The sequence below is a fragment of the Nicotiana tabacum genome, chromosome 19 (assembly GCF_000715075.1).
Source record: "Nicotiana tabacum cultivar K326 chromosome 19, ASM71507v2, whole genome shotgun sequence".
In the NCBI taxonomy this organism is placed as follows: Eukaryota; Viridiplantae; Streptophyta; class Magnoliopsida; order Solanales; family Solanaceae; genus Nicotiana; species Nicotiana tabacum.
In genome coordinates, this window is record NC_134098.1 from 69,167,393 (window position 1) to 69,182,554 (window position 15,162).

Here is a 15,162-nt window from a genome sequence, read left to right on the forward strand (position 1 = left end):
ATTAATTTCCTAATATTTAGAACTTTAAAATTGACTAAAATTTTGATTATTAAATCTTTCCTTATTTGAGTTAGGTAAGAAGTTCTAAATTTTAGGGCTTTAAATCAATTGGTATTTTACCATACATAAATTCTTTCCTTGTTTAAACTCTATAAAATACTTATAAATCTTTCATATTACTTTTAGTGGATGCAGATTCTATGGGGGAAAAAAGTAAAGTAATGTGTGTGTTTTAACGATATTAAAGTAATTAATAGATCATACAACTTTTATGCCTAATATCTAAAAGGTCGCATATTTAGGACTTTAAATAAGTAATATAATTTTTTCATGTTTAGTTCTTGTAGAAGTTGAAAAATATCAACCACGAAAGATGAGTAAAAGTACTATTTTTGCAAATTTTGTTCTTGTAAAAGATAAAAATATCAACCACGAGATCTTGAAATATATAACCAGAAAACTTTATCATGGATAAAAGGTGCAAATTTATGTGTAAAATAATGGTTAATACTTTAGAAGTTATCCCTTTCTTGCACCTAATTTTTTGTTAAATCTTTATATTGGACTTTAAAACCGATTAATATTTTTTTATTATCTTACAGAAATTATTTTTTTATTGGAATAATGTAATATAATCATAATTCTTTTCATGTTATTATATGTGAACTATAATAATTCATATTATATTTGAACTACTTTTCTCTCCAAAAAATATTTTTCTATTTAGTAAATTTTTATGTATAATATCTTTAAAATTATACTCAATAATTAAAACAAATGACATATAATATTTTAAAAATATAGAAGATAAACAGAGAGGGGCGGGAGAGAGAGAGACTAGAAAAGTAGTATTTGGTAAGACTTATGATTCTGCAAACACAAATATCCAAAAATAAAAAGAAACAAAATAATCCTTATTGAGATGATAAGCCAATATCAAGAATTTGAATCAATAAAAAATAAATCATTTCCTTTAACAAAAATTTAAGTTTTTGAATTAACTAATTAAAAAAATAATGCCAGCCAATTCTTTTCTAAATAGAAAAAATCAAGTTGAAACTCTTAGAGTACATAAAGTTGGCTTAGAAAAAAGAGCAATTTGTGGTTAAAGCAATCAAAAAGTAATAAAACAAAATGATGATGTAGTACTAAGAGCCAAATTAAAAATTCAATAATTTGTGTTTCTTATATATTCTATCTGTGTCAAATTATATGTTGTGTTTCTCTTATATTCATCTCTTAAGAAACATTAATTAGGAGGGGGTTGGAGTATTTTTACCCTTATTTATGTCTTAAAATATAGTCTCTCTTCATGGAATATTTATTTTATTTATGTGTTATCTCCATTGTCAAGAATATTTATTATTATTAAGGGTAAAATGGAAAAAATATAATTTATTTTATCTTGAACTTCTAAAATGACAAATAATTTGAGACAACTATTCTTAGAAAGCACGACAAATAATTTGATACGGAGGTAGTATATTTTTTATTGATTAGCGCGAGTCACACGTGCAACACGTACACAAAAACTAGTATATACCTAACACTTCGCCAAACGTGTTTTTCAAATTTAAAAGATAGAATAGCAACTTTAGTCAAATAACATATGATAGAAACAATAACTAAAGAGAAAGATTAAGATCTAGACCCTGTGTATCATCACGATTTTGATCGCTTGAGATTAAGCCCTGATGCTTATCACTCACATAATTAACACCAAAGGTTGTTCCCTTGCTTCCTAGCAATTCATTGTTGTGATGTTCAGTACAGCTGGTAGTTGCCACGGCAGTCTCCTTTTCCTTATCAGTTTTCTTCTTCTTTTTCTTCTTGTGCTCGATTTTTTCTGCTAATTGTTGGTTTGCCGTTTCAGAGTTTTTGGTCATGGTGTTACTATTAAAGACCAAGTCATGGCGAGCATCTCTAAAGCTTCTGATGAGTTCATAAAACTTGTCCATCTTCTCTTCTTCATCATCATCGTCATCGCCACCATCTATTTCTGGGCAGTCCTTCCTCTTCTTGCTCTTAGAAATTTGGGCTGATGAAATTTCCATATTAAATCTTTTGTGGTACCAATGGCAAAAGGCAATGTCACAATGACTAAATAGTAAATATCCATGTACCAGTACAGGAGAAAAAAAAAAGGGGTTCATTTTTTGTGCAACTTCCGGGTTGGTTCCGCGCTGCTGCCCAACGTACATAACGTGCCAAAGTGCCAGTACACTAGGTACGGCATATCACCGCTCCAAGTCTTGGTCTTCTGGTCCTTAATTTTCCTTTTCTTTTTTGAAAAGTCAATTTAATTAACCGCTGCTTAATTAAATCTCTTCTTGTTAAACACTACCTCCGGGCTCCGGCTGATATTTTTTGTCTTTTGAAGTCCGGCACACTCCTTAATAGAGACATTTAATAGTCTTAAATCATATATAAGAATATTTGCTAAACTGGGCTTTATCTCTTCTTAAAAGTGTCTCGCTCAATCAGCACTTCACTAGTTCGAGCACTAAGAGTATGTTTGAAAGAAAAGAAAAGAGTACTGCATGTAATCCTTATTTTTCTAAAATTTTAAAATCATAACAAGTTTAGTATGTCAAAAACACGAATGAGACCGGAGGTAGGATATTTGAAACTTTCCTGGTGAATTACAAATTCCCTTGTGTTTTTGAAAAATATAATCAAGAGTAAATGCTCCGAAATAAACCAGTAACATGCAGGGTCATTGGTCAATACCTACTTAATATTACCTTTTCTTATTGTTACTTGGCATTTGAACTATTTTGGGTCCAAATAATTTCTGTATAGTATAAAATATGTTATATTAAATTATCACACGAGTAAGTGACACGTGGAGCCGAAGACAGAAGATAGCTGAAGCCGAAAGCAATGATCCCGTCTGTTACAGAAGAGAATGATACTCATAAAGATAGAATAAATATTTGTCATCCGATAACATTTAATAAAGAATATTCTACAACATTAAGTATACTGCCCGTTACAAGAAATATGTCATTCACTGTCCGCCGTTTCACATTCTTCAATGGCCCTCATAAATCATAATTGACATTAAAGAGGGGCTTGATCCTAGGACCTTGTTCCCCAGGTGCAGCTATAAATAGTGAGCTCTGTTATCATTGTAAAGGACACGAATTTTCTGGCAAACATACGCTGCACTCTATTCAAAGCTTAATATAATTTTATCTTCTTACTCTTTGATATCATTGTTGTTGTGCCCAGAAGCCCTGCTCCCGGAATTATTATTTCTGTTATTTCTTCTCCATCTCAAGATTAAGTATTATATTTTTATCTAATTCGTCGATTATTTCAAAATCAAATTAATTCACTTATCTAGAAACCACATATAAATTCAATTGTACTATTTTACGGATAAATAGTTTGGCACCCATCGTGGGGCCTAGACAGATGTGTAATTAAGTTGGACCTTGCCTATTTTACTAACGTGTTTGCTTATTTGTTCTTAGCAAAAATTCATAGAAAATGGCAGATAATGGTATTAACAACACACACAACCTTGAGGCCCAAGGAAACTAGCCTCACCACAAGGATTCAATCAGTGGTACCCGCAGTGAGGGGAACGGAACCACACCGATCCACAGCAGGCGGTACCCGCGACATGTTCGGGAGGCGACACCTGATGATGCTGAAGAGGAGCACGTCGTTGAAGCGGTAAGGATCCTGCAGGAGCAACAAGATATTATTCTAGGTCATCTCACACGGCATGATAAGGTTATGACAGAGCTAAAGCAGGCGTTATCGATTGCTTCCAATAATGCGAGGTCGGCTTCAATGGGGCCGGGGGGAGCGGATCCGGTCACAATAACGAGAGCGATCCCTTCAAAAATAAACACATACGGTTTATGAGGGAAGTGAACACCCGCATAGACCAAATCCTGGGAGCACCATCGGTGCTGAAAGGTTCGGACTCAAAGAAGTAGACTCAATTTCCATACCAGCCAAGCGCGAAACCAGAATTGATCCCGAAGTGGTATAAAATGCCCGACGTGCCGAAATATGATGGGACTTCTGACCCTCAGGAGCATATCACCACTTATATAACGGCGGTGAAGGGAAACGATTTAGCTCCCCACGAGATCAAATCAGTTTTGTTGAAAACTTTCGAAGAGACTCTCACGAGGGGAGCCCCGAAGTGGTATTCGTTGTTGCCCGAGCATTCCATAGACTACTTCAAGATGCTTGCAGATTCTTTCATTGAGGCCCATGCCAGAGCTAGAAATGTGCAGGCCCGGAAGACCGATATATTTAGGATTACACAAGGAGAGCCCGAGTTGCTACGAGAATTTATAACCCGGTTCCAGGAGAAAAGGATGTTGCTCCCGGCCGTTCCGGATGAATGGGCAGCTGAAGCATTCACCAAGGGTTTGAATCTGAGAAGTTTCGATGCTTCCCGAAAATTGAAAGAAAGCTTGCTCGAGTTCCAAGCGACGACTTGGGCAGATGTTCACAACTGATACGAGTCAAAGATAAGGACTGAGAATGATCAGCTCGGCTTCCCAGCGTCGGTTAAAGGTCGAGAGAAGAGTAAAGAGAAATCAAATGACGATTTCGACACAGATAGACGGTCTTCGAGGAACCAATTTTTGCCCAATGAACAGGCCAAAGGACGTGGCAGAGGCTTCCAGTCAGTAGACAGGTTCATTACCAATAGAAGAGCTGATCGCGGCCGGAACAAGAGGTCATTACAAGATAAGGAAACATCAGGTTCTTGAGATTCTTCCTACCCCAGACTTTCGGAGTATAACTTCAACGTCAGTGTAGTAGAGTTGGTGTCGGCTATGAGAAATATTAAAGAAGCACGGTTCCCGAAGCAGATAAGATTTGATACCAGCTAGAGCTATCCTAATTTATGGTATGAATATCACGGAACGAACGGTCACCGAACTGGGGACTGCCGGCATCTACGCGAAGAGCTGGCGACACTGTTGGAAAATGGCCATCTCAGGGAATTCTTAAATGACTGGGCCAAAAATGATTACGGTCAAAATCGTGACAACACAGAGCCCTCAAAAGCAGGAGAAAATCCCCCGCGCCTCACGATCAACATGATTTTTGGGGGCAACGAGATTAACGGGGTTACCTTCTCGGCGGCAAAAAAGATGAAGGTATCAGTAACCCACAGTAAGAGACTCCGGGAAGTCGCTGAAGGCGACATCACTTTCACGGAGGGAAGACGTAGATGGATTGTTGTTGTCGCACAACAACGCATTAGTAATTTCTTTGACTGTATTAGATTTTAAAATCAAATGTGTTCTGATGGATCTAGGCAGTTCGGCCAATATTATACAACGGAGGTTATTGGAACAATCCAAACATACCAGAAGCATCGTTCCGACCACAAAACTCCTCGTCGGGTTCAACCTAGCAAACGTGACAACCCGAGGAGAGATTCTGCTGCCCACAAACACCGAGGAAGTGATGAAGAAGACCCTTTTCGAGGTGGTGGATGGTGATATGGGCTACAATATTATCCTGGGAAGACCATGGTTATACGAGATGAAAGTTGTACCATCAACGTATCACCAATTGTTGAAATTCCAAACTCCGGGGCTGGGGGGAATTAAACAGATAAAATGTGATCAACCAGTGGCAAGGGAGATGAATGTGATTTCTGTATCCAGTAGCAAAGGGAAGGAGCATACTGCATAGCAATTTCAGGAGCTGGCACCTTCTCCTGAATCAAGTGAAGTCAACTAGGGGGAAGAGGCGTCGGAATATTATCAGGTACCAAGATATTTCCAGGTACCAGAAGAGACGGACGCAACAAATTCCACAATGGAAGAGCTTGAGCAAGTCGCATTGTTCGAAAAGTTCTTGGAGAGGAAATTCCACTTAGGGATAGGATTGCACCCCTAGCTTAGGTCTGGGTTTATTGAATTTCTTAAAGTTAACGTCGATTGTTTTGCGTGGTCGCATGCGGATATGACAGGTATCCCGACGGAAGTGGTCGTACACAAGCTAAGCTTAGATCCTAGCATCCCCCCGGTAAGACAAAAAAAATATCCTATTGCCGAGGCCAGAAATAAAGTCGTCAAAGAAGAGGTAGCCCGCCTACTTGATATCGGTTCGATCTGAGAGGTAAAGTATCCGGACTGGCTAGATAACGTAGTAGTAGTTCCTAAGAAGAACAATAAGTTTCGCATGTGCATAGTCTATAAGGACTTGAATAAGGCATGCCCAAAAGACTCGTTTCCATTGCCAAACATCAATCAAATGATTGATGCAACGATCAGGCATGAGTTAATGAGTTTCCTCGATGCTTACTCCGGGTACAACCAAATTAAGATGAACCCGAAGGATCAGGAAAAAACTTCATTCATAATAAATTTTGGCACATACTGCTATAATGTGATGCCCTTCGGGCTAAAAAACGATAGAGCTACTTATCAGCGGATCATAAATAAGATGTTTGAAAAACAGATAGGGAAAACCATGGAAGTTTATATAGACAATATACGTGTTAAGTCTTTGAATGTAGGTGATCATCTTAAACACTTGCAAGAAATGTTTGACATCCTAGGAAGCATAACATGAAGCTTAACCCCGAGAAGTGTGCTTTCAGGGTCAGCTCCGGCAAGTTCCTGGGATTTTGGGTGTCACAAAAGGGGATTGAGTTTACCCCAATAAAATCAAAGCCATCGAAGACATCCCGAGCCAGCTATCAAGCATAAAAGAGGTTCAAAGGCTCATAGGGAGATTGGCCGCTTTGAGCAGATTCATTTCCCGGTCTTTAGAGAAATGCCACTATTTCTTCGCGTTGCTTAAAAAGAAGAAGAAATTCGAATGGACCCCGGATTTAAGGGATTTAAAAAGGTACTTGTCAAGTCCTCCGTTACTTTCGAAGCCGGAGGAGGGCGAAAAATTGTTAATCAACATAGCAGTATCGAAGGTAGCGGTAAGCACCGTATTAGTCCGTGAGGACGAAGGTACGCAATCTCTCATTTATTACGTTAGTAGAATTTTAACGGGCGCAGAAACTCGCTACCCGCATTTGGAAAAGCTGATCTTCGCTCTCGTAGTCGCCGCTCGGAAGCTAAGGCCGTATTTCCAATGTTACACGATAGATGTGGTGACCACCTTTCCCCTGCGTAATATCCTTCATAAACCCGAACTCTCGGGTAAGCTGGCCAAATGGGCCGTCGAAATTAGTGAATTTGACGTAGAATATAAACCTAGGACTACGATTAAGTCATAAGTTTTTGCCCACTTTGTGGCCAGTTTCAGTCCGGGGTTGCTACCTCTAGCAACCAAAGAAGTAGTAATGGTATCAGAATCGACATCAGGAGTTTGGACCCTATTTACGGACAGAGCTTCCAACGTAAGAACAGTCCCTTTGACTAACAATGAAGTGGAGTATGAAACTTTGATTACAGGACTCAAATTGGACCGGGGACTAGATTCTGAGGTCATAGAAATCAACTACGACTCTCAGCTGGTGGTAAATCAGGTCTACGGGACCTTCGAAGCCAAAGATGAGCGCATGCAACAATACGTAGTAAAGGTTCAGGCTCTACTTGCTTGATTCCGGGAGTGGTCAATTATGCATATCCCGAGGGAAGAAAACACGAAAGCAGACACATTAGCTAACCTTGGCTCATCAACGGAAAGGAAGGGATCAGATTCCGGTTAGGTAGTACAGCTTATGCACTGGTTCTAGACGCAGATAACTACTACGAGGTAAACACGACCAATATGGTCTAGGACTGGAGGAATGAAATCATTGATTATCTTGAGCACATGAAGTTGCCTGAAGACCCCAAGTCATCCCGGGCGCTCGCACTAAAGCAGTACGATATAGCTTCAAAGGAGACTAATTGTACATGAAATCTTTCCAAGGCACGCTGGCCCGATGCTTGGGATCCTCCGAAGCTAATTATGTTATGCGAGAAGTCCACGAATGGATATATGGAAATCATTCGGGTGCAGATTCCTTAGTATTAAAGTTGGCAAGGGCAGGATACTATTGGCACCGAATAGAACAAAACGCCAAAGCTTTCGTACAAAAATGCGATAAGTGTCAACTCTACGCACCGTTGGTACATCAACTAGCAGAACCATTGCACTCAGTTTTGTCTCTATGGCCGTTCATAAAGTGGGGAATGGATATCGTGGGACCACTGTCGCCGGCCCCTGGTAAGGTAAGGTTTCTTTTTATTTTAACTGACTATTTTCTAAGTGGATTAAAGCAGGTCCTTATCAGAAGATTGATGAACTTGAAGTGGTGGTTTTCTTGTGGGAGAACATAATTTGCAGAATTGGAATACCAAAATAGATAGCCTGCGATAACGGGCCACAGTTTATAAACGCAAAGGTCACAAAGTTCCTTGAAGACTTGAAAATCAAAAGGATTACATCTTCTCCCTATCATCCGAACACAAATGGTCAAGCAGAATCAACGAACAAAGTAATTATACAAAATCTCAAAAAGAGATTGGAAGCAGTTAAAGGTAAATGGCCAGAGGAACTGCTTGGAGTACTATGGGCGTACCGAACAACGGCCAAATTGAGCCCATGAGAGACTCTCTTCTCCCTTGTGTACGGAGCAAAAGCCTTGATCCTGGTAGAAGTAGGAGAGCCTACCTTGAGATACTTCCAGGAAAATGAAGAAGCAAACAACGAAGCAATGTTAGTCAATTTGGAGCTGCTCGATGAGCACAGGGACTTGGCGCATATAAGGATGGCAGCTCAAAAGCATAGAATAGAAAGATATTATAATCGAAGAGCCAACCTCCATTATTTCAAAGTGGGAGATTTGGTTCTAAGAAAAGTAACTCAAAATACCCGAAAACTCAACGTAGGGAAGCTAGGTCCAATATGGGAAGGCCCCTACCGAGTTTCAGATGTCACCGGGAAAGGTTCATACGAGTTGGAGAATCGAGATGGAGAAAAGTTGCCAAGCAACTAGAACGTGGCACACTTCAAGAGATACAATTGCTGATGAACATCACTTGTATTGAAAGTATGTGCTGCACTATTTTTCCTTTCCTCCAGTTTTTTTCCCAATTCGATTTTTCTGGCAAGGTTTTTAATGAGGCAATAATGGAAAGCATACTACGAAGAAGGTTTCAACAGTAGCAATAAGACCTTTTAATAACAAGGTACACAAGCGAAGAACCACTCCGGAGCGATTAGATAATTTTTTGCTCGGTAGCAAATTTCCCACCAGAAAGTTAAGTTTGCTACCGAACAAAGGTTACCCAACCGTTCACAAGTGCAAGCCACTTGGGGATTGTTAGGTAGCCTTTGATCGTTACCATCGTCCATGTTGGATAGCAGTGCATGGTGGCCTCGCTTGCTAAAGTTAATCATTCCCCCACGGAAGATTTTGGGGTAATAAAGGTTCATCACTCAAGCTAAGGATAGCTCTTCTCCCATCTCTTGGCGCAGGCGCCGAAGACAAGCGATTGTCCTCCACACGGAAGGGCTTACCTGTGCCAAACACACTTGATAACAGAGGCAGAACTCTACAATGACGGAGTCAAGCTCTCCGCTTAAAAAAATACTCCCAAAGTAAAGGGATACGTGTAACAATATGTATAACTCTTTTTAGGTAAAGTTATCCGCTCCGCCATGTCGGGAGCGATAATGTTCAAATATTGACAATGGCAGTCTTCCTTCACAGAGAGGATACTGGAAGGAAGGATAGAAGAAGGCACTACAAAAAAACTGTCTTATTACGACGGTTATTTTTGCTTACGACGGCGGTTTCGAACCGCCATAATCTGCATTTACGGCGGCTTTGGGAAACGCCACAATCCCGTGCGTCAAAAATTTATTACGGCGGTTTTAGCATAACCGCCCTAACATGTAGCTAAAAACTGCCACAATTACATTCTTTACCTATGGCGTTGTTATGTTGTTTAATATGGCAGTTCTTAACCGCCATGATTGCATATCTAAAACTGAATTTCTATTAAATAATATTATGACCATTAATTCCAATCACTAGTAATATAACAATTTTTCCATTCCACAGTTACATCCCTACGGCACTCCATACCCTAAAATTTTCATAACATATCATATTGAATTTAACATAAAATATAAAGGATTAAACAAGAAAATTATTTATTAAACAATTAAACAAATAAAATATAGTTACTCCAAAATTACATTATCCAATGTATTTTTATTTCAAAGAGTAAATCAATACAACAATATCCAAGAGATTCATACCTAATCCTAAACATAATTACTAATTTTTACATGCTTAATCGGTATTGTTACTTGTCTATAGATATTTTTGACCCAATTGATGACGGAGTGCCACTTCATAAATTTGATGCCTGCTAAACAAAACCAAAAAAAAGAGACAGTAATACAGGGAAAACCACAATAACTAAAAAATTGACATCAACAAGAATAGGAACATAAAAGTCAAATAGCTTCACTGACAGTAATTTATTTATTCAACTGCATTCCAGAAAACTAACTTCAGAAAGTCAATGATAAACATATAGTCCACCTCATGATCTACCAAAAATAGAATGACAGTTTCTGAAAGAGAGAGAGGCACCTTTCCTGTTGTGACTTCCACACCTCCTTTTAGGGGATAAGGGAGTTTTTTCAATTAAAGTAACATTATTAAAAATGTGATTATTTATTTATTCAGAGTCGCTACTTGGAATAATTTATGGTATCCCAAGTCACCGGTTTATTTTCAAATTCCAAATCGAGAAAATTGACACTTATTTATGGTTTGTGAACATAGAAGACTAGGTAAGGATTTCTATTAACCCGGGATAAGGTGTTAGGCATTTCCGGATTTCGTAGTTTTAGCACGATCGCTTAATAATTAACACTTGGCCTAATTATCTGATTTATTACCTGTTTTAAATCTATTGTGCATTTTATCTTTGACCGCTTTTGATATTCAATTAACCGCTTTTAGTATTTATGAATTTTATTTTAATAAGTCGCAATGTCGCACAATTATTGTTTTTGTACACATTGCTAATCGCGTCACGTGAAATGCACCCATGATTTGTAACATGTTTATTTGATTATTATTTAATTTGAAGTTGTAAGGTCGAGTCGCATAAAATGCGCACTTGACTTGGGGTTACGTATCATGAATATGCCACAGGAACCGTACCCATAGTTACAATGATTTATTTATGAATCGCGCCTAAAGCAAGCTACGACGTTCATGATTTATTATTTCCTAATATTGCTTTGAGATGTATTGCAAGGTCATATGAATTATGGAGAAAAATCGTGGATAGAATGTATAAAGATTGAGATAAATCTAAGGTCAATTGACATGAGTATCAATTGGTTCAAACGTCAATTAATTAGTCCACTTGAGACTCATAAACTTGGGAGGCGGCTATTTGAAGAATCTTGACAAGTTTAACTTAATACTTCTGGAAATTCTTATTAGCATACATGCCTCTTCTCTTTTACATTGTAGTTAGATTTGCTCAACAATTCCAAGACACAAGGCTATGGGCTGGAGTTGGCTAGGTGAGGATGAGAATGGTCCTTTAACAGATTGAATATAAATATAATTGGGCTTTGACGTCGAGCCCACAACGCCACACAACAACAAAATTTTCTCATCACATATTACTGCCAAAACTTCTTATCTAAACACAAGCTTGTAATTGTATTTTTAATCAGATTCATATTTAACTATCATGACATACAAATCAGTAATAACAGTCAATGAAACATTAACAAAGAAAATACCAATCAGTTCTAACTCATCACTTGATACAAATATGAGGTGAGGTGTTTAAGAATAACATGTATGAGATGAGATGCTTAAGGATTTATTAATCAAAACAGGAAATACTATTACTGGAGAATTCGTATATGATAGTAGGCAAACCAACGAACAAACAATCTAAGCTAATAATGAGACATTTAGGCAAACAACTTTCATTCATTAATTCAAAAAAATAATAATTACAGATTACTCAACGTACCTAAACTGAAGATAGCAGCAACAGTACCAAATAAGGCTGAAATGAAGATGAAGCTCAGCTACTCAACAATCTACAACAGCAGCAACAAACAACCCCTTAAGAACTCGATTTGACCTTGAAAACACAACTAGATTTGTCCAGCAAATTGGCAGAGTGATATTTTTTTAAAATCCTTGGTTCTTCAACTCTTTTTCTTTGTTTGTGAAGCTCGTTTGAGGAGGCAGGCGGAAATGGGTAGCTGCTCGAGGGAGAAGGAGTCTGTTTGGAGATGATGGAGAGAAAAGAAGAAGAAGAAGCTTAGCATTTTCTTTTCAAGGGGAAGGTCTGTCCCGTTCTCTCTTGAGAGCATCAGGTGGCGGCTAGGTTTTTAGTTTAAGGGGAAGTATCATCCGTTTTTTTTCTAGATGATTTTAGGGAGATAGGTTATTTTAATAAGCGAAGAGAGGGATGATGGGCCAGGCGGGTCGGATAAATGGGAATGGGCTGGGCGAAATTGGAGCAAGATTTGGGTCGCTGATCACTGGCCCAGTTTAAAAATAAAGTAAATAGCCTCTTTTTTTCATAGTCTAAAATTTTCTAAATTGACCAATCTAATTCTAATTAAAGCTAACTTTGCAAAATAAACCTAATTATCTATTTTCTAATAATTAACTAATTATTTAACTAATAATGCATGTAAAGTGCCTAATGTATTTTTGGTATTTTAATATTTTACAAATGCAATTAATTATGCAAATAAAATCTAAAAATATAAAGATTAAAATATTTTTGTTATTTTTTAAGATTTAAAATGCACCAAACACAAATACGCACAAAACAAATCAATTAAAATATAGAAAAATTCCTAAAACTCTATAAAATAATTAAAAGCTATTTTTTGAGATTTTTTTAGGAGTAATTTCATATATTTGGCAAAACTTATGTGCTCACACTGACTATAATATACTGCTTGATCTTTCCCCTCACCCACCCCCTCTCTCTGCCACCCACCCATGATCGTACCATGCAAGAAAGGGAGGAAGAGGAACATAATGGTTCAGCTCCTTTATCAAGTATATGCCATGCAACTTCTAAAAGTATACCTGATCAGTTAACCCATACACTATCAGATCCTTCAATATTAGTTTTTCTTAACAGACATACAAATAACTAGTAGCGTCAAGAGTGTATATATTTCAAGCCCCAACAGAAAAGCAAACAAGAAAAGATGAGTATTATACCTGTGGAGGAGTAGGAAATAAGCCAGCTAACTACTCGGGGATATCTCCTAAGACCAAGTCGTATAGAACTTTGCTCGAACACTAGAGTCAAAACTGCACCCAAGTCTAACCTCGAACATGACCGACGTATTTTGTATCCTTCATATTTCTCCTAAACGAAAGATAAAAGAATACTTAAATCTTATACAAATAGTCTATTATTATATGATAAATATCACAACTAAAAAATTCAAGCAATCAACCTACTATTTAGCACAATTTCTCTAGCCTCTTCATTCATATAACTCTCATCTAGCCGCTTATGAGTTCCAATCCAATATTCGCCTCGATCAATATCTTTTTCCGGTGTCTAACTTCTGAAATTTTCAAGATGTAAAACATTAGTACCTAATTAAGGATGTATTTTATCTTTAGAATTGATCGTTAAGCACATCGTATTACACTACCATATTAGTCCTTCTAGCCAAACTCATAACACCACCAGACGACGAATAGCTTGTTTTCATCGAACCAATTGAGTCCTCTTGCAAAGCTCCTGGTCCTGCAAGTTCAAATAGGTGAATTTCTTTAACATAAGAGCAAAATATTTATAAATATCTAAAGAATGTACATTTAGTAAGTACCTTTGTGGAATATTTCAAGTGATAATTAACATACATGCCTATTAATCTATGGAAATACCTCTGTTCTCTGTGAATTAAATTAGCAATAAACTTCCTTAGGCTTGCCAATGCCTTTCCTATAACAGTCAGTAATCTTCATATAACCTTATCAATATGAACAAAGTGTTACAAAGGTTATCAGTTACTAAATCTGAAGTGTTTGTGCTATCCAACTATTTGCAAGTACCTTTACAGGTCATGAGTTAGCTTTCAAACAGACTATTTTATAACTGAACTATTTTAGCCTTCATCAGTTTTTTGTGCTCAACATTCAGCCTATTGCAAAGATGTGAAGCAAGATTTAGCACACAAACATCACCTTTCATTCTGGAATTGCATGATGAACATGTGTAGAGGAATGCAATTGCCAAAGCACAAAGACAGGTATCTAAAAGGAATTAATTTCTTCAAAATATCGTCATAAATGTACCATCACATAATGAAGTTCATTGGCCACCTAGTCATAGATATTATATGTAGCAGAATTAATTTTAGAGTAAAACATGGTCAATACTAGACCATGTCATCAAATTGCTTAAGCAGAAAATAGCCAAGCATACTTGCATCAGAAACTTAATCATCAAACAATTTTAAACTAACTTAAGGCAGTCACTTAGGATTTTTATCAAACAGTTCATGTGCACATCGTCAACTGTTGCTGCAATTTACACAATCTATAATCAACAATGCTCAAAAATGAGCAACACAGCAAAATCCACATGAATCACACATACTTAACTAAGAGACGAAAATTCCAACATATGTTTCACAAACGAACAAACAAACCAACGTAATACATAATACTGTTCACAAACGCAAAAAGGGATTTTTAAGTGTCCCATGCATAGGATAATCTCTACCATATTAAGGAATATATAACACTTACAGATCTAGGAAATAAGAAGATAAGTATTGATGTACCTATTTGCAATCTGCGGCAAATCTATGTTTTCTCCAACCGTAAGATGAGGTGAGGAGGAGCTTGAAACCTAGGGTTTCGCCAAATCGTGAGAGAAGGAGAAGAGAGAGAGAGAGAGAGAGAGAGAGAGAGTCCGTCTAATTTATGGGAAGGGAGAGGGAATTGTAATTTGGGGGAGGGAATTCTGATTTGCTGAAAAATAGTCAAAAAGCTCATAGGAACGAAATTTGTACCGCCGTTTTAAAATAACTTACTGTGGCGATTAACCGACGTAATATATCGTGCATTGTGGCGGTTATTAGAAACCGCATTAATAAAAACGCCACAATATCTCCTTTTTTCTTGTAGCGAGGGTATACGCTATCAACCCACGTACGAGGGTGAGCAGAAAGGTACTT

General features: G+C 37.5%; 1 long non-coding RNA gene across 4 annotated transcripts; it reads right to left on the reverse strand.

Annotated features, from left to right (window-relative positions):
• Positions 1–10,084: 10,084 nt before the first annotated feature.
• On the reverse strand, positions 10,085–14,910 carry LOC107811727 (uncharacterized). Of its 4 annotated transcripts, XR_012702738.1 has the most exons (7): positions 14,767–14,903; positions 13,865–13,950; positions 13,630–13,724; positions 13,426–13,539; positions 13,184–13,334; positions 11,964–12,033; positions 10,085–10,322 (listed from the first exon to the last, which is right to left on the reverse strand). It is a non-coding gene; the product is annotated as an uncharacterized LOC107811727 (long non-coding RNA). The 4 variants fall into 4 exon arrangements; XR_001653977.2 differs by lacking the exon at positions 13,865–13,950 and having other exon boundaries at positions 10,085–10,319; positions 14,767–14,910; XR_001653978.2 differs by lacking the exon at positions 13,865–13,950 and having other exon boundaries at positions 14,767–14,910.
• Between the last annotated feature and the right edge of the window lie 252 nt (positions 14,911–15,162).